This window comes from Tympanuchus pallidicinctus, unplaced genomic scaffold, assembly GCF_026119805.1.
Source record: "Tympanuchus pallidicinctus isolate F22 unplaced genomic scaffold, pur_lepc_1.0 scaffold57, whole genome shotgun sequence".
Lineage (NCBI taxonomy): Eukaryota > Metazoa > Chordata > Aves > Galliformes > Phasianidae > Tympanuchus > Tympanuchus pallidicinctus.
The window spans coordinates 177677-201747 of record NW_026294777.1 but is presented as its reverse complement, the minus strand read 5'-3'; the positions used below and the strand labels follow the sequence as shown (position 1 = coordinate 201747).

At 53.0% G+C, this 24071-nt stretch overlaps 1 protein-coding gene across 1 annotated transcript in view; it reads right to left on the bottom strand.

Moving 5' to 3' along the window:
• Positions 1–24071, bottom strand: part of SHANK3 (SH3 and multiple ankyrin repeat domains 3) — a 279947-nt gene that overhangs the window by 243123 nt on the left and 12753 nt on the right. The window lies entirely within an intron of this gene.

Below are 24071 nucleotides of genomic sequence, written 5' to 3'. Positions count from 1 at the left end.
TCGCTATGCTTTTGTGAATTAAACAGCTTTGCCTAGAGAAAAGCAAATGGTCTTGCTGAGGCACAGGGTGGGAGGCAGCAGAGAGCCGGTGCTGCGTTGCACAGTGCTCAGAAAACTCACTGTGCAGTACAGGCAAAGCAGAGCTGAGGTTACGGCTCATTTTTCTCAGGCAAGGATAACTCTCACTTGGCAGCATGCATTTGTACTGCAAGCAGAGGTCAGCATTATCTATTTCATCGCTGACCATGTGAGCAAGTTGGTGTGCTTATCAACTACTGCTTGTCCTACAGCAGGTGCTAATGAGGAGGCTGCTGCTTGTTGGCGTGAGACATCAGGAGCCCAAAACCCTAGAGATGCCAAAGAGAAGTAGAATACGCATCACTCTTTTGGGAACTCTAAATAAAAAACCACCATCTACAACTTCCTACTTCGCCTCCAGGACTCTTCTTCACTGTCAGATGATGCCTTTCACTATGAAACTGTATGACTAATGGAAAAAAAATAAACTACAGACATGCACACGTGGACAAGAACAAGTAGTGATTGAAGGAACGTCCTGGAACAAAGATCACTGAATCGTATCCTGAACTTTTACTGCACAGACATATTCCAGAGTATTAACATTCCATACGTAGGAGAGAAAACAGCTTCCATCCTGCAACACGTTTTGTTAACCAGTGTCAGAAACTGGAAAAAAGGAAATGCCTGCTTCGGTGTTAGGTCAAAACGCTGCAGTCCTTGGTGGCCATAATCCTACTAATTCAGTGTATCTTAAAGCTCTGTTTCTCGAAATACCACCAACCCACCAGAATTCCTGCAACTAAACACACTTTTTGCACTCCATGATGCAGCACAGCCATTCCAGGAGCAATCCAACAGACGACATTAATCCCACCAGTCTCTGCTGGCAAGCTGCAGAGATCTCTCTGTGCAGCCTCAGCTCTGAAGCCTGCATGGATCCACAGCAAATCCAGCTGTTCTGTGCTCAATTTGCTCGGGCAGACACTGCAGCAAGGGTTCCTCTAACCTGTAGCATGGGGACACACCAGTTCTCACCATCACAGTGGGGACAACCCTGGCAGCTTCCACAGCAGAACCTGGCTGACCTTGGCGGAACAGGAAGGGTTCAGTTGCCCAAACGCAGGCATTCAGCCAGGCACCGACCCAGCCCCATCAGGACGGGAACACCAAGCTTGGACATGAGGGCAGCTCTGCAGCCCCGTGCTGCTCTCCTGCAGGATGCTGAGCAGGAGGGATCAGGGTGAGTGCACAGGGCACCACAAAGTCCACCCTGTGCTGAGGACACAGGCTGCAGGCAGCTGCAGCATGAGCCACTCACTTTAGTTTGCTGTACAATTATAAGTGCTGATCGTAACAATCAAAGCCTTTGGAACAAGTCCTGAAAGAAAACAATGCAGTTCCTCAACTTTTAGACAGCATGGATGACCCCTTCCTGAAGGAAGAAAGAGCTCATTGCTCCCGCTTCAATCCTCTGCAGTGCACAGGATGACAGACAAGATCTATTCAGGAGCCACCCCGCAATAACGACAATAAAGAACAGCCCCTTAACAGCAAAGAAGACAAAATTTTTTCATCAAAGTGCACAAAAATGAGAGAGAATTGAAAGGAAATTAAAAGTAGCAGCTGAAAAGGTGATGTGCTTGCAGGCAGCAGGTAACATATTTCACAATATCACATCAGAAGCTCTGAGCAAACGTATAGCAAAAATGGAAAAACGGCCCCAAAGAGGCCCCCGGAGAAAGACGGAGCGGCCGAAAACAACAGAGCAGAGGAATCTATAGAAAGTGAAAGAGCTCCTTTAGAAAATGGGAGTTGCCATTTTGAGATCGGAGCAGAGCACAACCCCGACAACTGCATGCAAAATGACAACGGTGACAAAGCCGTAAAACCTCGGGGATGCAGAGGGAGCAGGGAGCTGATGGACGCGGGGGGGGCCATGATGCGGCTCATCCAGGGGTGGGGTTCTCTTATCTCCCGAGTGTTTTCAGCATGGCTGCTCGCTGCCATAAGCCAGACTGCCCAAAGCAGGGCGGCATCCCTTCAGCCCTGCAACCGAGCGGGAAAACGGTACACAAAGGTGAGGGAATGCTGCAGGTTTCCAACACGGGGTTCCTCAGTGGGGCCACGCGTGCCCACAATGGGGTGTGAGAGCAATGGAGGCTGTCACACCGAAATTGGCAGCACACCCAGATCCTCTGCATCGCGCGCCGGCCCGTCCACCCTACCAGGAAAAAACAGAAACAGGAAAGGTAAAGCTGACAAAGGTGACAGGAGCAGAGAGCGGCCCGCAGTGCCTGGTGCAGAGCCTGAGCCGAGGGTGGGGCCTGGACCAGAAGCAGGGCCTGGTGTGGGGCCTGGGCTGGGGGCGAGGCCTGGGCCATGGCAGGGGAACGGCTCAGTAGGAGCCCAGGGCAGCCCCTCACCCTCTCCTTCCCAGGAGATCAGGAGTGGGGCCTCGTGCACGGCCTGGGCTAGGAGTTGGGCCTGTACCAGAAGCAGGGCCTAGGCTGGGAGCAGGGCCTGGTGTGGGGTCTAAGATAGGAGAGGGGCCTACGCCAGCAGTGGGGCCTAGGCCGAGAGTAGAGCCTAGGCCGGGAGCGAGGCCGAGGCCAGGAGCGAGGCCAAGGCCAGGAGTGGGATTTAGGCTGGGAATGAGGCCTAGGCTAGGAAAGAGGCCTAGGCTGAGAGATAGGCCTGGGCCGGGAGCAAGACCTAGGCTGGGAACAAGACCTAGGCTGGGAGCAGGGCCTGAGCCACACCATGGGAATGGTGCAGAACAAGCCCAGGGGAGCTCCTTGCCTCTCTTTAACAGACTGTGCTTGGTATTCCCAGTTGTACACTTATTTTCTCTGTTCTGGTCAAAGCCGGACATGGATTCACCTGGCAGCAGTGCAGCACCCACACATGTGGTCATTTACTCCCTGCCTCCTTCCACCAGGGTGGGGGGGAGAGAAGCCAGGGGAAGGGAGAAACCCAAAGTAGAACTCATGGGTTGAGATAAAACATATTTACTGAGACAGAAAATAGAAAAGGAAAATAACAGCAATGATGATATGTATTCACAGAACAAGCACTGCACGACACAGCTGCTCCCCATCTGCCAACCAGCGCCCAGCCTGTCCACGAGCAGTGCCCCCCCCAGCCAACTCCCCGCAGTTTTGTACTTTTCTCACATGACACCATGCTGCATTCCTGTGACATTCCTGTGCCCAGTTTGAGTCAGCAGCGCTGGTTCCGTTCCACGCAGCTCCTTGTTGCCCTTCAGTCCCTCACTGCAGCGCAGCACAAGGAGCTGAAATGCCTGCGGCTCTGTGCAGCGCTGCTCAGCAACACCGAAACATCGGTGTATTAGCAATACTGTTTTGCTCCCAAAGCTAAAACGTAGCATCATACCAGACACTGTGAATTAGAAAGAAAAAAAAACAACACCTTTGTTCCAGGTGAAACCAAGACAAAAACGTTTTCCTTCAGCAGCAGTTTCAGCTGTGGTGTCTTCCCATGACCTGGGGCAGATTACAAATTCCCTGCAGAGTCCTCCTGGCAGCTGTTCTCCTGCAGAAACACAGGGAAGGAGTCTTGCTCCTTGGTGAGCAACAACCACCAGGAGAAGCTAAAACAAGTTTCCTGTGCACCGAGTGCTGGCGGTGGGCAGACTGGGACCAGCTTACAGAACAAGCTGTGTATACTGGCAAAACAATGAGAATTTTGTGGCTTAGATCACCTCCTGAGGAAAGCTCTGGCCTTGCCATCTGATGTGCTGGAACACCACGCTGGGAGAAGCTGCCCCCACCAAGAGGAAACAAGATAATGAGCAGGAGGGAGGCTCTTGGCTCCCAGCAGGAAAGCAGCCATGTACAAGCCCTTCTTGCAGAGTTGCGTGCTGTAGATAAAGGATTTGGGCTTGCTAGGTTTTCCAGCAAAACAGTTGCTGCTTGTAAGACAGTCTGAGAGGGCGTTGTTGACTGCTGCGTCATCCTCCTGTATCCCTTGCCTGAGCCAGGAAACCATCCATTAATGCTTTTTAAAAGACACGAGAGTCCAAGAGTTGTATTACAGCTCCTAACGGTGACAGCCACCCCCATCCTAAAGACCCTCCATCACTGCTTTCAGTCTAGCAGCTGCCTCCGATACAAATGCACCTTGAAATGAATGTTTGAAGAGATTCAGCACCTGAGTGAGTGGCTCTGGCAAGACAGAGCTGCAACAGCTTTCCTGTCAGCCACCTGCAAGGGAAGGGCTGCTGAAGAGCACCACTGCCATCCCACTTCAACCAACTGCTGAACTCTTAGTTTAGAAAACACGGGGCAGAGGAAATGCAAAAAGTTTGGGATCAGCTTGATTCAATCACAGGCCCAAACAAAGAGCTCGAGATGGATTTAAGAGATGGTGGTTTCCTTCAGAGACTCGGAACTGACTCCAGCATGTCATTGTACCATCACAACCACACCAGAAAGGAAACAGTCAGCAACCACCATTGAATGTGTAAGCAGTAGGAAAAGGAGGATCCGAGAAACTTTAGCTTGACTTAAGGCTGGCAAATGCCATGGAAATTTAAGCTGCTTCTTCAGAAGGGTGCACAGGATCTTCTGTTCACTCAGCATCAACACAGAGAAACTGTAGTTGTGTAGAAAAGCCCTTATCATAAAATCACTGATGATGGAAAAGACTTCTAAGGGTCACAACCAGGTCCAACCCCAACCCATCCCCACTGTGCCCACCAACTGCCTGCTAACCCAGTCCCCAAGTGTGTCTAATAGACACATTCAGAAGAGGTAAAGAACTTATCAGCATAAAAGAGTGAAAGAAATCAAGTTTGGCTGGAAAATTGGTGAAACCAATGAAAACAGCACACTGCAGCTGCCTTAGGAGCACATGGGCAAGATGTTCTCTGATTCAGCAAATGTAAAGCCACGAAGGCCTGTCAGATTGTCCAGCCTGAGCAATGCACCGCTATGCTGCAAGAGTCAACCATTAACTCCCATAGCGAACTGAAATCCATCCCATTTGGGTCTTAGAAAGGAAAAAAAAGAAAAAAACCCAAACACACACACAGCAGAAAACATGCTCCCTCCTTGGAGAAGTTCACAAGCCAAACATTCATCTTCGATAAGAGGTATGTCTTAATTCTCACTTGATTCCCTTTGTTTAAACATTCAGTCATTCCTTCTCTTTACATCTTTCTCTGTGATACTGAGCAGCAGTTTAGCACTCAGCTCCTTGCTGCGCTCCAGCCTCCGTTCAACAGTCACCTCTCAGTCTTGTTTAGGGTGCACCGAAGAGATTGACCTTCACAAAGTGTAATGCATTTTCTCCTGATCTCAAACCCTTTTTGTTGCTCTTTTCAGCAGCCTCTTTTATTTTAAATATACTTTTTAAAGAGCGGAATTCAGAGCCAGAGGCAATATTCCAGCATCTGTCTCCCAGCTGTCACTTACAGCTACAAAATACTGTCCTTGACTCCCTGTCCGCTTGCTTCTATCTCCACGCCTTGCATCAGCAGTTTCCCTTAAAGCACGTGGCCCGTTGGGTTCAGTTTGCTTTGAAACTCCACCTCACTCTGACAGCCAAACCCCATGTTCTTCACAATTCACATCTTGTTTTCTAGATCTGGAGTTAACTACCTGTAGAACTCTGCATTTGAATGAATTAGAACATTCTTTATTTTGAAGAGCACAGCTCTAGCGCACTCCACGTTAGCATTAAAAAAAAAGAGTGGTGAGGTAGGGATGCACAGAATCACAGAATCACAGAATCGTAGGGGTTGGAAGGGAGCTCCAGAGATCATCGAGTCCAACCCCCTGCCAAAGCAGTTCCTACAGCAGGTCGCACAGGTCGGCATCCAGGCAGGTCTTGAACATCTGCAGAGAAGGAGACTCCCCCACCTCCCTGGGCAGCCTGTTCCAGTGCTCCGTCACCTCACTGTAAAGAAGTTCTTGCACACATTTGTGCAGAACTTCCTATGCTGCAGTTTCCAGCCATTTCCCCTTGTCCTGTCTCCACTCACCACTGAAAACAGTCCGGCCTCGCCATTCTGCCCCCCACACCTTAGATATTTATAGACCTGGATCAGGTCCCCTCTCAGTCTCCTTTTCTCAAGGCTGAACAGACCCAGTTCCCTCAGCCTTTCCCCATAGCACAGATGCTCCAGGCCCCTCACCATCTTTTGGCCCTCCGCTGGACTCTTTCCAAGAGATCCTTGTCTTTTTTGTACTGGGGATCCCAGAACTGGACGCAGTGCTCCAGGTGAGGTCTTACCAGGGCAGAGCAGAGGGGGAGGATCACCTCCCTCCACCTGCTGGCCACGCTCCTTGCAATGCACCCCAGGATGCCATTGGCCTTTTTGGCCACAAGGGCACACTGCTGGCTCATGGCAACCTGCCGTCCACCAGGACACTCAGGTCCCTTTCCACAGGGCTCCCCTCCAGCAGCTCATCCCCCAACCTGTACCGGTGCATGGAATTATTCCTCCCCAGATGCAAGACTCCACACTTGCTTTTGTTAAACCTCATCTGTTTTTTTTCTGCCCAGCTCTCCAGCCTGTCCAGGTCTCGCTGAATGGCAGCACGGCCTTCAGCCAATCCTCCCAACTTCGTATCATCAGCAAACTTGCTGAGGGTGGCCATTATCCCCTCATCAAGGTCACTGATGAAGATGTTGAACAAGACTGGACCCAGCACAGACCCCTGAGGAACACCGCTGCTTACAGGCCTCCAACTGGACTCTGCACCACCAACAACAACCCTCTGTGCTCTGCCAGTCAGCCAGTTCTTAACCCACCTCACTGTCCACTCATCCATCCCACACTTCCTCAGCTTTGTTATAAGGATGTTGTGGGGAACAGGATCAAATGCCTTGCTGAAATCAAGGTAGACTACATCCACTGCTCTCCCCCTATCCACCCAGCCAGAGACAACATCATAGAAGGCCACCAGGTTGGTCAAGCACGACCTCCCCCTTGTGAACCCGTGCTGACTACTCCTGATAACCTCCTCTTCTTCCAGTTGTCTGGAGATGACATCCAATACAAGCTGTTCCATCACCTTTCCAGGGACAGAGGTGAGGCTGACTGGCCTATAATTGCCTGGAATGCAGCCTCTAACAACTCTAAAAGAACATTTGTCGAAGCAGGAGCATGAGGGAAAAGGACTTCAAAAAAGGCAGGGAGCAATGCCAAAGAAGCAGAAAGCACCACTGCACCCTGGTACGCCCATGTCCTCAAGGTGTGTGCAGCCCTATGTGCCAGAATGGGAAAAGTATGGATAAGGGAGGGCAGGATGACCAAAGGCCTGGAGCAGCATCCATGTGAAGCTCGGCTAAATTGACAAGAACCCCCAGCGTGGGAAAAAGAACACTGAGATGGAATGCAACAAAACCAAAAGTGGCATGGAAAACAGAAGCAGGTATTATTTCCTTGGGAATTGATGCAAACACTGCAAGACAAGGAGACAGATACGGCATCTTCATTAGACACACTCATGCTGATCTGCTCGATGGCATGCCGCGGGGTTCTGGCAATCGACTCCAAATTGGTCTCTCAGGTACCACCACTCGTGTAGTCATAACCACAAATCAGCCCTGCGTGCATCACGGGTTGTTTGGCTTACCCCAGTCAGGGCACCCTACCCAGATCTGACTCTAATTGCAGCACTATCTCTTAGTTTACAGCTAAACACCACTCTTTTCTTCCAAGTTACAACTTCCCTCGTTTCACATTAACCTACCACAGTTCTGCCTCCAGGTATCTACAGCTAGGCTGATTTTGTGGGTGGATCCAGTTTCTTCATACTTATGACTCCAAGACGTTTGCACGTCCACCTTATTAGTTACGACTGCAGCAGTTCTGTTAACTTGCACTAACTTCTACTCCCCAGCAGCAAAGTCTTTTAAAACAAAGCTCAGGAGGATAATAGTACAAGCTGACAGTTTTTCTGCCATTGTCACTGGCCATTCTAAACCCAGAATGGGTATTTCTTTACGACCCTGCATGGGTTCACACAATGGGAGGCCCATAGCAGGGAGTCGCAGACTGACACCAGTGAAGGGCTGTGGGGAAAGCTGGTCCTGCTCTGAGCAGGGGGGACCAGCTAAAGGCTGCACAGCATTGGCAAAGCACCTCCAGGGACAGAGACCTCTTGAATTCTCGAGGCTCCAGACCACTTCCCTGTGATGAAGGAAGGCCACGGAGGAGGACGTCTCTGGCCATAGCTTTGTCCTCTTGTTCCATCATGTCAGTCCCAAAGGAGCCCACCTCTATCGCCTCTCCCCACTCTCTTAGGCACTTGCAGATGGCAGTACGGTCTTCCTTCTGTCTTCTCCTCCCTGGTCTGAGCAAACCTTACTCTCAGCCTTTCCTCCTGCCTCCTGAACCTCAGTTTCAAACATCACAGGGACTCTGTGGAACCTTTTGGGCTACAGTAATGCCTGCCCTGGGCTGGTGACCCCACTGTCTGCATGGATCTCACCAGTTCTGAGTGGTGAAAGCCATCCCCACCATTGCATGCTGACTACCACCAGCCACTGCCACCACGGTGTGCTTAGCCTTCATTGCCAAAGGCACTGCCAGTGCTGGGTCACGGGGCTCCTGGGGTCCCTCAGCCTTTCCTGCCAAGGAACCTGCTTTCTAGTCACCCATCCTGCCCTACCCCATTACATTCCATAGCACTGCTGCAGCCCACGGGCAGGATTTGCCTCTGCCAGCCCTTAAGGCCGTTCCTGCAGCTGGTGAAGACCCCTCTGAGGAGCAGCCTGGCCCTCAGCCTGCTGACTGCTCCTAGACTGGCTGGAGCTGCTCTGGTAAGAAGATACCACATGCTGTAAGCTTTCATATCCATTCCTGAGGAACGAGCTCCTAAGCAGCCACCAGATGGGCTTTGTATGGCCATTGGCCACCCTTTAAGCTGGTGGTCCAGCCAGCTGTCCACCAACCTCGTCCTCCAACCATCCAAACCATCTCAGTCCTATTTTGCATTAAGGATGTTACAAGAGAACACTCTGAGGAGAACACACTGAAAACCTCCTCAAGTTCTGTGTGGATGTTTCCTGTGCTCTCCTCTTCAAGCATCGTCCACCCCAGTGATAAAGTAATCGGGTTGGTTGGGCGTGATTTACCCTGGGCAAATCCATGCTAGCTGTTCCCAGTCACCTCCTGACCTTCACGTGCCTGGATGAGGCTTCCATCAGGATCTACTCTGCCACCTGCCCTCCAACCAAAGGGATCTGGACATTGGTCAGCCTCATCACAGCTCCTTTTCCTTATCCTTGATGCGAGCACGAAAAGCACTCAAAATGATTTCCTGAAGGAGACCGAGAGGGGGTTACCATGTGCACCCAGGCCTTGGGCCAACTGCTGCCTTAGGCTGGGGCAGTTCTCTGGGTGGACATCTCTACGTGCCCACCCTTTGCTTCAGCCCTCCAGCACGTGTCCTCTTCAAACCACCAACATTCTGAGGAAAGTGACAAACTTTGAGGTACTTTCCTTCCTGCCAAAACTCCCCTGAAGACAGGAATTCATCACTGAGTCATGCTTTTCCTGAGCCAATCTCTTTGCATTCAGGGCACTGCAGCTCTTCTTGTATCCCCAGGCAACTTGTAAAGACATCCCAAAGGTGCTTCCATCCAGCTCCTCTGAAGTCTTGATAAATCCTCTCAGCTACCTCTCTGACATCCCTTCTCTTTTATCATAGAATGGAAACAGATGAGGGAGACGTGAACTCCTGGAAGTGCAATGGTTCAATCTTACCAGAAATGGTTTCCCAACTGTTTAATTTTCCTGGTTTTGAATAACAGCACAGCTACTAAACCACATATCAGCGTGCTGGTCGTTAACTTTCACATTGAAGACATCCTTAGCGAAAGCTTTAGCGTCAACACCTCCTTCTCGCTAATCGCTTTTCCCTGCTTTAATGACTGTTTTGAGTGAAAAGAAAACACACCTTAATGCTACCTACTCGCCTACCCAAAATTCCTTCAATAATTACCCACTGCTTTGTTCTTGTAAATCAATCTCCTCCAGCACTCACCCGCTGATCCATTCTCTCGTGAAACCTCCCCAACGCTTCACGCGGTTCCTCCACTTTGTTTCCTCCTCTCCGCTACCAACCCTCCTCCCGGCGCTGCCCGGAGTGCAGGTGGAGGTGTCAGAAGCAGGGATGCCACGCTGGGGGTCCCGGGGACCCTCCTACCCCCCCTGAGGCTGAGCAGAGGGCTGCCCCCTCCATTCCCCTCCTTGAGGCCGTGTCCCGGCGCCCTGTGAGCAGGGACACGCAAGTCGTAAGCAGAGCCGGCGCTGGAGGAGTCAACGCTCCTCTGCTCGGCGGCTTTTAATTAAAAAAAGAGTAATGACGACGTTGATGAATTTGTGAACCGCTCCTCCGTTGATCGATTCCGGCGGTATCTGAGCCTTGGCAGCCACCCAGCAGCAGCCCAACGCTTGGCAGTTCCCAGGCAACCGCAGCCTCGAGGTTTGCACATGACGACTTCTACAATATCGCCGTGTTCTCAATAAAAATTCTGCCGCACCGAGCTGTCAAATCAGCTGAAGTTAATAGCAAGTTAAATAGTATTAGGAGGGCTTATATTGACTGCTTTACTTCCGGACCTTCCCCAGTTCAAAAATTAGCATTTCTCTTCCATCAGCAACTGCGGGTTTTGCAGGCTGCTGCATTTAAACAACTCAGATTCCTTTGGGTCCGTAAGGAAATTTATATCACGCTCTCCACAGGAAAAGACCCTGAGGCAGCAGGCAATTCCTTCGGTCACAGCGGCACAGGAAGTGTGAGAAACTCTAAACCAACCCAGCGAAGAAAGAGAGAAGCACTGAGCATCACCCACAGCTGCAGTCTGGGGATGCACAGCGCTCTAAAATGGTCCAACTGCTACAACTTCATCGTGTCCGAGAGAGCAAGAAAAAATCTGACTGGAAAATCTCATCCAGTCATCCACACTGCTCTAATGCAACCTAAAGCAGAGACATAACTGACCAAGCCTCCCAAATCCTAAGGAGAACGTGCAGAGCTGTCGTCAGCATCACTGATGAGCGTCATTCACCCTGGAGAAGAGAAGGCTGCAGGGTGGCCCCATTGCAGCCTGCAGGAGCTGAAGGGAGCCTGCAGACAGGAGGGGGGCAACTCTGTGAAAGGAGAGATGGCAGCAGGACGAGGGGAAATGGTTTGAAGCTGAGGGAGGGCAGCTGGAGGTTGGATGTCAGGGGGAAGTTGTGTGCTGTGAGAATGATGGGGGCTGGAACAGCTGCCCAGAGAGGCTGTGATGCCCCGTCCATCCCTGGAGGTGTTGGAGGCCAGGTTGGATGGGGCCCTGGGCAGCCTGGTTTAGCATTAAACGTGGAGGTTGGTGGCCCTGCATTGGTGGGGGGTTGGAGCTTCGTGACCCTTGAGATCCCTTCCAATCCAAACCATTCTATGATCACTAAGAAGGAAAAGGAAGAGGTCAGGGGAAGTATGAATGTTAATAAAGAGGGGGGGAAAAAACAAATGTTACCAAATATTTCACAGCATCACAAACATCCCTAAATTAAGACATTAAGGCCAGCCTGAAGCAGGTGCCTTCACTCCAGCTGACTGGAACATCTGTCAGCATGGAGCCGCATCAGGTGAGGCCCAGGGAAAGGCTTTTTGCCCCAGAGGGTGGTGGGCACAACACAGCCCCCCCAGGCAGTGGCCCAGCCCTGAGCTCAGGGAGTGCTGGGACACCACTCTCAGCTGCAGGGTTTGGGTTTATGCGGTGCTGTGTGGGGCTGGGGTTGGTTTTGATGATCCTTGTGCGTCCCTTCCCACTGGAGATAGCCTATGATTCCACTATTTTGCTCAAGGTATTTCACAACGAAGGTATTTGCAGGCTGCCAGCCCGGAAGCATCCATCCTGCTGGTACCCAGCGCATCGTCCCCATATCAGCACGTGCTCCCCAGCCCCATTCCAGCACCTCTCCCTCCCAGCCCCACATCAGCAGCTCGCCTCCAAGCCCTGCACGTCGATTCTGTAAAGCAGTGGTACAAAGAAAAAAAAGCACAAATTGCTATCAATAAACCAGCAGCGAGGAAGGGCCAAACAGCAGCGGGGAGGGCGATTTTGTTGGGTTAGCGGTTTAATTAACAGCCAGGCCTTTAACGATGCCAATGACCTGTGAAAGTCAGGACGCATTTAGAGAATCAGTGCCCTACTGCAGAACTGCCAAAAGCAGTTCTAGAGCTTTACTAGAGCTCGTGTTGTCGGGAACAGCGTGGCTCCCCCCGGGCTCAGAAGAATTCTTCATGATGGGAACTGCAGCGTTCCCAGGTCACAGAATCACAGATCACAGAATCACCCGGGTTGGAAGGGACCTCAAGGATCACGTAGTTCCAACCCCCTGCCCAGCAGGGCCACCAAACATCCACATTCAGATCAGGTTGCCCAGGACCCCGTCCAACCTGGCCTTGAACACGGCCAAGGACAGAGCATCTACAACCTCCCTGGGCAGCCCGTTCCAGGGCCTGACCGCTCTCCTTGTGAAGAACTTCCCCCTAACATCCAACCTCAATCTTCCCTCCTTCAACTTGGAGAATGGAGGCAACTGCAGGCGTTGGAAGCAGCGTTCAGAATCGTTTCGTTGGCACAACCTGAACGTCTCAGAGTTGTGCTGGATGTGCCACCATCACGCGGCTCTTCAGCCCTCGACCCATAGAGCGGCGACGACAAATGGCATCAAAGCCTTCAGTGGAGGAATGAGGGTCCATCCGACAACAAAGGTATGAAAGGAAATAAGATGCTGCTAATAAAGACAGCATCTGAACTGAAGGAACATTTGTACTACAAGGTGTGACGTCTCCAGAGAGTGAGATCCAACAAAGATGAATCCTGTTTTGTAAAACCCCCCACACATCCTCAGCAAAGGGGAGCAACTACACGCACGCAATGCTTGATAGCGGCCTACAGGTGAGACAGCAAATTAGAAATACGTTTGCCAGCAATAAGAGGAGGCAAAAAAGAAAAGAAATGTGGAAAAACACCCTCTGTTAGATCTCAAAAAGGGGAAGAGACGTCACCCCCTCCAACTCCTGTTCTGCTCACCTTGAACACCAACCCCGAAATCAACCTGTGCCACAATAAAAATCATTTCACCCGAGCTGCTGGTAAAACCCTGCGGCCGTCCTGGGGAAAAGAACAAACTGCAGTGTGAGCTGCCAGCACGGTCTGGGCAAGGCCAGCACCGAGGCAAGAGCTTATAGAGAGAAGATTTAGGTTGGATAATTGGAAAACATTTGGGGGCAGCGAGGCCATGGAGCTGCTGCCAGAGCTGTGGGTGCCCCATCCTTGGAGGAGCCCATGGGTGGGGAGCTGAGCAGCCTGAGCTGGGGGGCACAGAGCCCACAGTGGGGGGGGGGGGGTTGGAGGTTCCCTTCCATGGCCCTAAGATCTGTAAGGTCACTTCCATCCCAACCGTCCGACGCCTCCATGATCTGTATGACTGCTTCCAACCCATCGTCCCATGGCTCTGTGACCCACAAGGTCCCTTCCACCCTAACTGCCCTACAGCTCTGTGACCCACAAGGTCCCTTCCACCCTAACTAAATGCATTTAAAACGACAAATTTGTTTTAGGACACTTCAGTGTGAAGGAAAAAATACCAAAAGAATGAATGGAAGGCAGAAACCTGCTCACACTTAATGGTTAACCTGAAACGAGCCACGGAAGGAAAGGTTAGCAGCACAAACCCTGAACACCACAATTACTGTAATGGATCGATACAGCGGTGCACAGTTACAGAGATAAATGATTTATCCTCTATTAGTAAAAGCATATTAATGTTGCTGCACGTCCTTTTTTATGCAACATCTCATCCGGGGGGTAAAAAAGAACAATACACTGTGATGTAACTTGATCAGGAAAACAGAAATGAGAACGTTTGCAGGCTGGGAAATGTGTGTCTGCGTGTGTTCATCCCAACCTGGCATGCAGACACCCAAAGGAGATCCCGGCCCTCACCATGCTGTGCACTGCTATCTCTCACAATCACACATCCATAAACCAGCACGGCCAATTAAGGTTGCTACAAAGCTGTAAGAAAAAGTTGTAGGGTCCCTCGCCCTCAGCTACCTCAGCTCAGGAGCAGCTACTGCCTGCTCCTCCATCCCAGCTTCCATTCTCCATCTGAGCCCCACCAGCTCCATTCCAGCCCCAGGGGAGCCTCCAGGGTCCAGCAGTGCTCAGGGGGAGCTCAGAGCGTTCACTGACTGCGTAGCTCCCATCCCACAGCGATGGAAACTACAGTTCTTGCTTCCGAAGGCTGTGCTACCATTCAACAAGACCTGGACAGACAGGAGAGTTGGGCAGGGAGGAACACGATGAGGTTTAACAAGAGCAAGCGTGGAGTCTTGCAGCTGGGGATGGATAACTGCATGCATCAGCGCAGGTCGGGGCATGAGGAGCTCTGCAGAGAAGGACCTGCGGGTCCTGGTGGGCAACGGGTTGGCCGTGAAGCAGCGCTGTGCCCTGGTGGCCAAGGAGGCCAATGGGGTCCTGGGGTGCATTAAAAGGTCGAGGGAGGTGATCCTCCTCTCCGCTCTGCCCCGGTGAGGCCACATTGAGAATCACGAGTCCAGTTCTGGGCTCCCCGGTTCCAAAAAGATGGGGAATCTCCTGGAAGGAGTCCAGCAGAGGGGCCGCAAAGAGGATGAAGGGCCTGGAGCATCTCCTGTGCGAGGACAGGCTGAGAGACCCGGGGCTGCTCGGCCCTGGGGAAAAGGAGGCTGAGAGGGGATCGTGGAGGGTGATGCTCCTGAAGCTCTAAAGGGAGGTGGAGGCACAGGGATGAGGCCAGGCTCCTCTCGGTGCTGTGCAGCCAGAGGACGAGGAGCAACGGCCCCCGACTGGAACACAGGGAGTTCTGTGCTAAGATGCAGAACTGCTTTCCATCGGGGTGACGGAGCAGAGGCACAGGCTGCACAGAGGGGTGGTGGGGTCTCCTTCTGTGAGGATATTTGAGGCCAATCTGGACACCCACCATTGTGAGCTATTGTAGGGAATTGCTTTAGCACAGGTTGGGCTCAGTGATCTCTTGAAGCCCCTTCCAGTCATTGGGGCTCTGTGATTCTGTGACTCTGTGATTCCAGTGGGAGGTGACCCTGCCTGTAGCACAGGGGTTGGAACTCGATGACCTTAACGGTCCTTCCAACCTGAATCCTTCTATGATTCTATGATTCACCCTTCGCTGAGCACAACTGTGAGCCAGCAAAAGGGACTGCAAAGCACCTTCCCACCTGTGCTTATCCCCACTCCTCAGGACTGGGCTCTCCATCCTGCTCCAAACCTCCTAACTCACGGCCCCAGGGGCTGGAACCAGGGGGTGGGCAGTGCAGGGGGCACAGCTGAGCCGCCCCCCATCCATCACAGGCTCAGCAGCCCACAGCCCCACCTCACCTCCACATGGCATCCCCCCCTCCCCAGTAATCAATGGGCTCAGCTCCAGTTCAGCGGAAGACAACGTCTCCATTTGTCAGCCAGAGAAAGGAGTGCTGCTCCACAGCCCCTTGCTGGGACTGACAGCACTCAGCACCACATCTTCACAGACCACCCTTCTGCTGGGCTTCCCTAGGAGGAAACCAGCAACAGAAGGCAAGGTGGTGATGTCAGGAGGCCCCATCAGTGCAGAGAATGGGTGTTTGGAATTTTATCTACGGATATATATGAGATAACTGGGTAAGAAATACAAACCAGAAGCCAGGGCTTCTGCATCAGAAGGCGCTGCACACGAGGAGCGTGGATGCAGAATGCTGCCAGGCAGGAGCTCAGCTGCCTGCAGCTCAAAGGCAAAGAGAATGCGAGATAGATGCACTGCAAATCTCTGCTGTTATTTCCTTTGTAACTGCACTGCTGACTCTGTAATCTCGGATTTACCTTTTTCTTCCCCTGGCATAAACCTCATGTTCTCGCTCTGAGCTTGCTTACCACGTAAAGTGGATTTGGGTGAATAAAACCCACGGCTCTCCCTCCCAGATGAGGAATCCTCATAAACCACGTTAAGAACAAATCCCCCGTGGTGCAGAGACTGCAGGTCCCAGGAGTGGGGAGTGATGGATGTGGCACAGAGCTGCATGGAGCAGGAGGTGCTTTGGGGGAGCCGGGACTGCCAGGATACCCACATGTCATCCCTGGGCACCACCCCATGGCCACAGCAACTGAGCGGGCTGGATCGGTGCTGGGTTCACCCAGAGCTGTGATGCTCCATCCCAATGGGGGTCACTGAACACCCCCAGGGATGGGGGCTCCCCGCTGCCCTGGGCAGCTGTGCAGTGCTGACGGCTCTTTGCAGCACAGGTTGTTCCCAAGCTCCAACCTGACCCTCCCCATTGCACCCTGAGACCCCTCATCCTCTCTCTGCTCCCTGGGATCCCCAGCTGACTCCTCTCACCATAACCTCCTTTCAGGAGCCGTAGGAGTCGTGAGTTCCCCCCTGAAGGCCCCTGTAGTGATGCTACATCGCAGCCCTCTTCTGTCTCAGACAAAAAGGAGATGATGGAGAAGTTCTAGAAAGAAAATGTGTGACACAATGCGGAGAAAGAGACGGAGGCAGAGCCAGAAGCCCTCCCCGGAATGAGCTGCTGGGGGAGATGCTGTGAATCCAAGTTGGAACGTTACGGATCTGTGGTTATCACCCCCTGCCCCACTCTGCCCACTGCCATCACATCCACTGTGCTGCACGGGGCGGTTTGGAGCCGGGGGGGGGCTGGAGGCACCACGGGGTGCAAAAGTGCCATCTGAGAGTGAGCAGCTTGCCCTTGGGTGATGGGAGCTGGACAGGGGGCTGTCCATGGGCAGCAGACCCACAGCTCTGCGCTCGCTCCACATGTATGCTCAGATGAACCCAGAAGGAAACCACGAGCAGAGGCGCAGCCGCCAGCAGCCAAGGAAAACCCCGAGTGGGAAAATGCATCAGGAAAGTTTTCAGACGTGCTTTAAAAAGTCAGGGCTGCTCCTCCTGAGGTCCCGCAGGCGCTCTGCCAGCACCGGGGCAGGGGTGGGAGTGGGGCAGGAGCAGTGACCGCGTCCTCAGGGCTGCACCTCCCAGGCCACATCTGTACCAGGCGCCCTCAGCACATCAGCACTGGGCACAGAATCACAGAATCACCCGGGTTGGAAGGGACCTCAAGGATCATGTAGTTCCAACCCCCCTGCCCAGCAGGGCCACCAAACATCCACATTCAGATCAGGTTGCCCAGGACCCCGTCCAACCTGGCCTTGAACACGGCCAAGGACGGGGCATCCACAACCTCCCTGGGCAGCTCGTTCCAGGGCCCAACCACTCTCAGCATTTCAGGCACCCTCAGCACATCAGCACTGGGCACCCTCAGCACTCTGGTGTCCACCTGGCACTGTAGGCAGAGCACAGCAGTGGGGGGCAGCAGGGAACCACTGTCGGGTGGCTCCACAGAGATCCATCCATTCGGAATGAAGCTAATCTCCGAATTTTCCATCAACTCAGATTTTAATAAAAATAATCTCCCCTGGAGATAGCTGTAATACAAAGTTCCAGTGCTGCTGCTCGTACTGGATCCCACGCTTTCTTACCAGAGAATCATGGCTCAATTACGTTCCCTTTGCCCTCTAAGCACAGGAAGGAGCCCTCAAGTCTTCTTTCCAATAAACCTTCAGCTCAATGGTACAAACACGTGCAGCTCCCCAGTTCCTCACCTGAACCAGGCAGGGCACTCAGCACATTCTGCAAGCACCTGGAGTGTGAGCAAACATTTGCTCCCAGCACAGAGCTACGACTGAACCTTCCAGATGACCACAGAAATGACAGCCCAGCACAAGGAAAACTGCTGCATCCTTTACATCTTTCATTAAACCTGCTGCATCCTTTCTGCCTTTGCTTGGACGTTTGCTGCATCCTTTATGCACTTGCTTGCTCTAAGTTTTCATACACTCATTACATCTGGGAAAGACCTCTGAGATCCCTCAGTCCAATCCCAACCCACCCCACTGTGCCCACTGCCCACGTCTCCCCAGTGCCTCGTCCCTGTGCTCACTGAACAGCCCCAGGGATGGGGGCTCCCCTCTGCCCTGAGCAGCTGTGCAGCGCTGACGGCTCTTTGGAGAAGAAATTATTCCCCATATCCAACCACATTTTCCTCCATCCATTCCACCAGAAGCTCTGCAGCTCCCGCCTGTTGGCTCAAAGAGCCACAGGGAGGCAGAGAGCAGAGGCACAACAAAAAACACAGACACAATTCCAGAGCATGGGCACAGGAACACACAGCATAAACCCAAGGGCTGCCCTCCAGGTGCTCCCTGCTTCCTGTCAGGTCGCAGTGATGCCCTGCTTGCTATCACACAATGCTGGCCCTGGGGCCCAGCAGGAATTGCAGGAGCATCACTGTCCCAGGATTTTGAAGACCCTGAAGGGAACCTGATGGGAAGGAACGATATTGGGTTCACGTGGATGTGTTAGATGCCCTTATTGCTGTGCCCACCGGGAAGTCAGAGTAAAACAACAGACCAAGTATGTTGATAACAAAAAATTAGAGCTTGGACACGTAGGTGTCAGGGTGAAACTTCCTCCTGCCTCCACCACGAAGCAGCTCTGGTAGTGCTGCACCTGCAGGTCGCACACCAGGCAGGAGGAGGCAGGAGTCACTTCTGCTCCTTCTTCCCCACTGAGCAAAGCACAAAGGAACGGTTGGGCCATTGGAGAGTGCTGGAGATGGTCTGCATGGCTTCATGCACTGCACCCAAAGCACACATTGCCAGACATCTGGAGGTAAACGATGGGGTCTGACATCCCATCCCTGCAGGCATTGGAGGCCAGGCTGGATGTGGCTCTGGGCAGCCTGGGCTGCTGGTTGGCGACCTGCACACAGCAGGGGCTTGGAACTGGATGAGCACAGTGGGGCCTTTGCAACCCAGGCCATTCTATGGCTCTGTGATTCCATGACCCTATGATAATTCTCGTTAAGCAATCATCATGTAAAATAGACATTCCTTTTTTTTTATTATTTTTAATTTTATCCTAATATTTAGAAAAGAGAGAGAGGCATTTTTCGTACTGAACAGAGGATGAGCAGCTTTTCTTCCTTATGATTCAAGTCACAGAATCACAGAATCACAGAATCACCCGGGTTGGAAGGGACCTCAAGGATCTTGTAGTTCCAACCCAAGAACCCAAGAATGCAGTTCCAACCAAGTCGAAGTGGGCTTTGCATTGGCACTAAAATATGTTCATTTATCACCTTAAAATAGTTCTTAGTAGTAACAAATTAAACACAAGTGCTCTACGCTCCCAATACCGGATACATTGGAACTGGGTAAGCAGCCCCAAATCCCCCAGATTTACAAAGAATGTGCAGAAAAAGGGACTTTAATCCATCCCCTGGGATGGGTCCTTAAGGTTCACTCTGTTCCAACCCCCTGCCGTGGGTTGGGTGCCTCCCAGCTCAGCCTGCCCAGGCCCCAACCATGGCCTCAGGCACCTCCAGGGATGGAGCAGCCACAGCTCTGGGCAGAAGATGCCAACAGAATGTGTTCTTGTTTCTGTCAGGAACATAAACACCAGAAAAAACAGCTACAAAGAGACGTTAAACTGTGCCACGTTTGGTGCAGGGCTCAGCAGAGTGCAGTGAGCAAAGCACGGGGCTGCACACTGAATAAGAATGATGAAAAAAAAGCCCAACAGCTGTCTCATTCATTGAGCACAATTAATCTGATCTGAAAGAAGCTGGGCTCCTGTGGAAAAACAATGTGCAGCTTGTAATCAAAAAGCATCTCAAAGCATGTGCATAAATGGTTTGATTCTCCCATAAAAGGGTTGGAAATCCAATACAACTATTGACATGCAGAGATCTTTACAACAGCAGAAAGCAGATGCTCTGGCCAAGGATCAAAGCTTTGAGCGCTGGTTTAGGCCATCCAGGAGGTCATTTCCTGACCTCCAAATCTCCCTTTGCAACATGAATGTTCTGCTGATTTATTCCTCCACTTGTTTGCACTGCTTATGTGGATGAGATAGAGCACAGAAACAGGAACTTGTAGGAGCTGTGGGGCATTGGAAGAGGAATGAGGGGAGTGGGGCAGAAACAAGCAGCTGGGGTTGGCATGGTGTCACCACACGGCCAGACAGCAGCATGGAGGAACCACGTGGCTGGGGTTGGGTTGGTGGCACCTCATGGTTGGGGCTGCTGTGGTGGCACTGCATGGTTGGTGATGGTGTGGTGGCATCATGTGTTTGGGATTGGGTTGGTGGCACTGTGTGGTCGGGTTGGCATCACCACATGGTTGAGGTTGGCTTGGTGATGCTGTGTGGTTGGGGTTGGCTTGGCAACACCACATGGTTGGGGTTGGGTTGGTGGCACTGTGTGGTTGGGGTTGGGTTGGGTTCTTTTGAATTGGGTTGGTTTGGTGGCACCATGTGGTTGGGGTTGTGTTCGGTTGAGTTGGGTTGGGTTGGTGGCACCGTGTGGTTGGGGTTGGATTGGCAACACCACATGGTTGAGGTTGGCTTGGTGATGCTGTGTGGTTGGGGTTGGGTTGGTGGCACCACATGGTTGGGGTTGGCTTGGTGGCACCACATGGTTGGGGTTGGGTTGGTGGCACTGTGTGGTTGGGGTTGGATTGTCAACACCATGTGCTTAGGGTTGGGTTGGTGGCACTGTGTGGTTGGCTTGGCATCACCACATGGTTGAGGTTGGCTTGGTGATGCTGTGTGGCTGGGGTTGGCTTGGCAACACCACATGGTTGGGAGTGGGTTGCTGGCACCATGTGGTTGGGTTGGGTTGGGTTCGGTTGAATTGGGTTGGTTTGGTGGCACCATGTGGTTGGGGTTGGGTTGGCAACACCACATGGTTGGGGTTGGGTTGGTGGCACCACATGGTTGGGGTTGGGTTGGCATCACCACATGGTTGGGGTTGGGTTGGCATCACCACATGGTTGGGGTTGGGTTGGCATCACCACATGGTTGGGGTTGGGTTGGTGGCACCATGTGGTTGGGTTGGGTTGGGTTGAGTTGGTGGCACCATGTGGTTGGGGTTGGCTTGGTGGCACCGTGTGGTTGGGTTGGGTTGGTGGTACCACATGGTTGGGTTTGGGTTGGTGGCACTGTGTGGTTGGGGTTGGGTTGGGTTCATTTGAATTGGGTTGGTTTGGTGGCACCATGTGGTTGGGGTTGGGTTGGCATCACCACATGGTTGGGGGTGGGTTGGTGGCACCATGTGGTTGGGTTGGGTTGGGTTGAGTTGGTGGCACCACATGGTTGGGGTTGGGTTGGTGGCACTGTGTGGTTGGGGTTGGGTTGGCATCACCACATGGTTGGGGTTAGGTTGGTGGCACTGTGTGGTTGGGTTGGGTTGGGTTGAGTTGGTGGCACCATGTGGTTGGGGTTGGCTTGGTGGCACCGTGTGGTTGGGTTGGGTTGGTGGCACCACATGGTTGGGTTTGGGTTGGTGGCACTGTGTGGTTGGGGTTGGGTTGGGTTCATTTGAATTGGGTTGGTTTGGTGGCACCATGTGGTTGGGGTTGGGTTGGCATCACCACATGGTTGGGGTTGGGTTGGTGGCACCATGTGGTTGGGTTGGGTTGGGTTGAGTTGGTGGCACCATGTGGTTGGGGTTGGCTTGGTGGCACCGTGTGGTTGGGTTGGGTTGGTGGTACCACATGGTTGGGTTTGGGTTGGTGGCACTGTGTGGTTGGGGTTGGGTTGGGTTCATTTGAATTGGGTTGGTTTGGTGGCACCATGTGGTTGGGGTTGGGTTGGTGGCACCCTGTGGTTGGGGCTGGGTTGCCATCACCACATGGTTGGGGCTGGAGTGGTGACACTGTGTGGCTGGGGTTGAGTTGGTGGCACTGCATGGTTGTGTCACCATGGTGGCACCACGTGGTTGGGTTGGTGGCACTGTGGGTTTAGGGATGGGTTGGTGGCACCACATGTTTGAGGACCAGTGGCCACGCTCTCATCCAGGCCATTCGCTGCCTTCCCAGTGAGGGAAACCACAGCAAGGGCTCCTGCGAGGTCTCAGGACACGCAGGACCAACCCTCACTCCTTTTAGGACGGGATTTGTCCTTCTTGGGTCACAAAGGCCTTTCCAATCCTTTGCTTAAAAACGACCAGGGAAAAGCTACAGCACTCGAACCTGATTTTGTACTTTTTATCCCCACTTTGTGACAGCAAGCTAGGATCAAAATAGAGCACCGTGTGGGTGGGTGTAGATTTAAATAGCAAATGAGCACCCGGCCGGTGCCATCCGTCCACCACAGCACCACGCAGTGCCATGCCCCGAGCACAGCTGGCACATCCCAGCCCCACACACAGCTCACAGCCTGCAGGATGCTGCCATCTCCCCACTGTTATGGGGACAACATAGAACCACAGAATCACAGAATGGCCCACGTTGGAAGAGGTCTCAAGGCTCACAAAGCTGCAGCCCTGCAGCCACACGCAGGGCCACCAACTTCTGCATTTCGCAGCAGCCCAGGCTGCCCAGGGCCCCATCCAACCTGGCCTCCAACACCTCCAGGGATGGACGGGGCATCACAGCCTCTCTGGGCAGCTGTTCCAGCCCCTCCCCGCTCTCACAGCACACAACTTCCCCCTGACATCCAACCTCCAGCTGCCCTCCCTCAGCTTCCAGCCGTTTCCCCTCGTCCTGCTGCCATCTCCCCTTGCCAGGAGTTGACTCCCCTCCTGTCTGCAGGCTCCCTTCAGCTCCTGCAGCTGCACTCAGCTCACCCCCAGCTTCTCTTCTCCATGCTGAACAGCTCAGCTCCCTCAGCCTGGCTTTACATGGAGCTGCTGCAGCCCCCTGCTCATCTTTGTGGCTGCTCTGCACCCTCTCCAACAGCTCCCTGTCTTTCTTGCACTGGGACCCCCAGCCCTGGACGCAGTGCTGCAGATGGGGCCTCATTTGGGCAGAGCAGAGGGGGACAATCACCTCCCTGTCCCTGCTGCCACCCCTCTGCTGATGGAGCCCAAGAACATCACTGTAACCCCACAGGCATGCTTGGGTCTGGTTTTCAGATGGATTAAAAGTGGAAGGAAAGAGAGCCAGCAGCACTCATGGAGAAGAAAAGCCCTCAGAGATCTCAGGACGGAGCCTCAATCACCGAACGCCGCTGCTCCTCCTGAATTTTCCGAGCTTTTTGATGAGCTCCAGCTCTGAGAGTTGGCTGCTTCCTGAGCACCACTCGTCTGCAGCAGCCTCTTATCTCGTGTATACATTTTTTATGTGCTATGCTGAGCTGTGATCCCACAGAACAAGCGCTCCCTGTTTCCAGCGCAATGGAAACGCAGAGCCGGTGCCTCGCTGCCCCGTGTGACAGCCGTGGGGCTGCAGGGACATCGCTGCCCTATGGGACAAACCAGGTTTGGGCAGTGCCCTCCGGAGGCACTTTGTGTTTCCCAAGGATTGATTCTGCCTATGGAGTGTGGGGCTGACGCCCAAAGCACGACCTGGGCAATCTGTTTTCAGTTGTGTTTTAGTGATGCGGAGCAGCCAGTCACTGCTACTTCAGAGGGGGGAAAAAAAGAGAAGAAATCCGCTGGGGCACCTTGGTGTCTCCTTCAAAAATAGATTATAAGCTCATAAATCTTGTAGGTGTTTGGGATAATTTCATCCCGGATCCCCACTGCCCCATCCCACAGCCAAAAGCAGCCGTGCCTGGAGGAGCAGCCGCGATCAGCAGGCAGGGAGAACCCCACCGATGGGAAAGGATCTGCAGAGCCCTCCTCATCCCCTCCTCCTCGCTGTGCCCGTGCTGCTGTGTGCCAGCAGCTCACAGCCTGCTCCAGGAGCTCCTCCTCCTGCTTTGATCCCGCTGCAGCCGCTGTATCCTGATGCTGAGGAGCCCAAGGTCCCCTGCATGGGTTTGTAAGCGGGCAGACCTGCCCGACATCAGAGCACAGAGCTGACTGGGAGAGCAGGGACTCCTCACCCCCCACCAGCACCCAGCACCCCCCCGGAGCAACACAGCCTTGGGAGTCGCCCAACGCACACAGGCACACCGGCAGGTTTTCACTACCATTTCCACTGCTGGATTTTCTGCTCCCCACGTGCACAAAGGATGGTTTCAT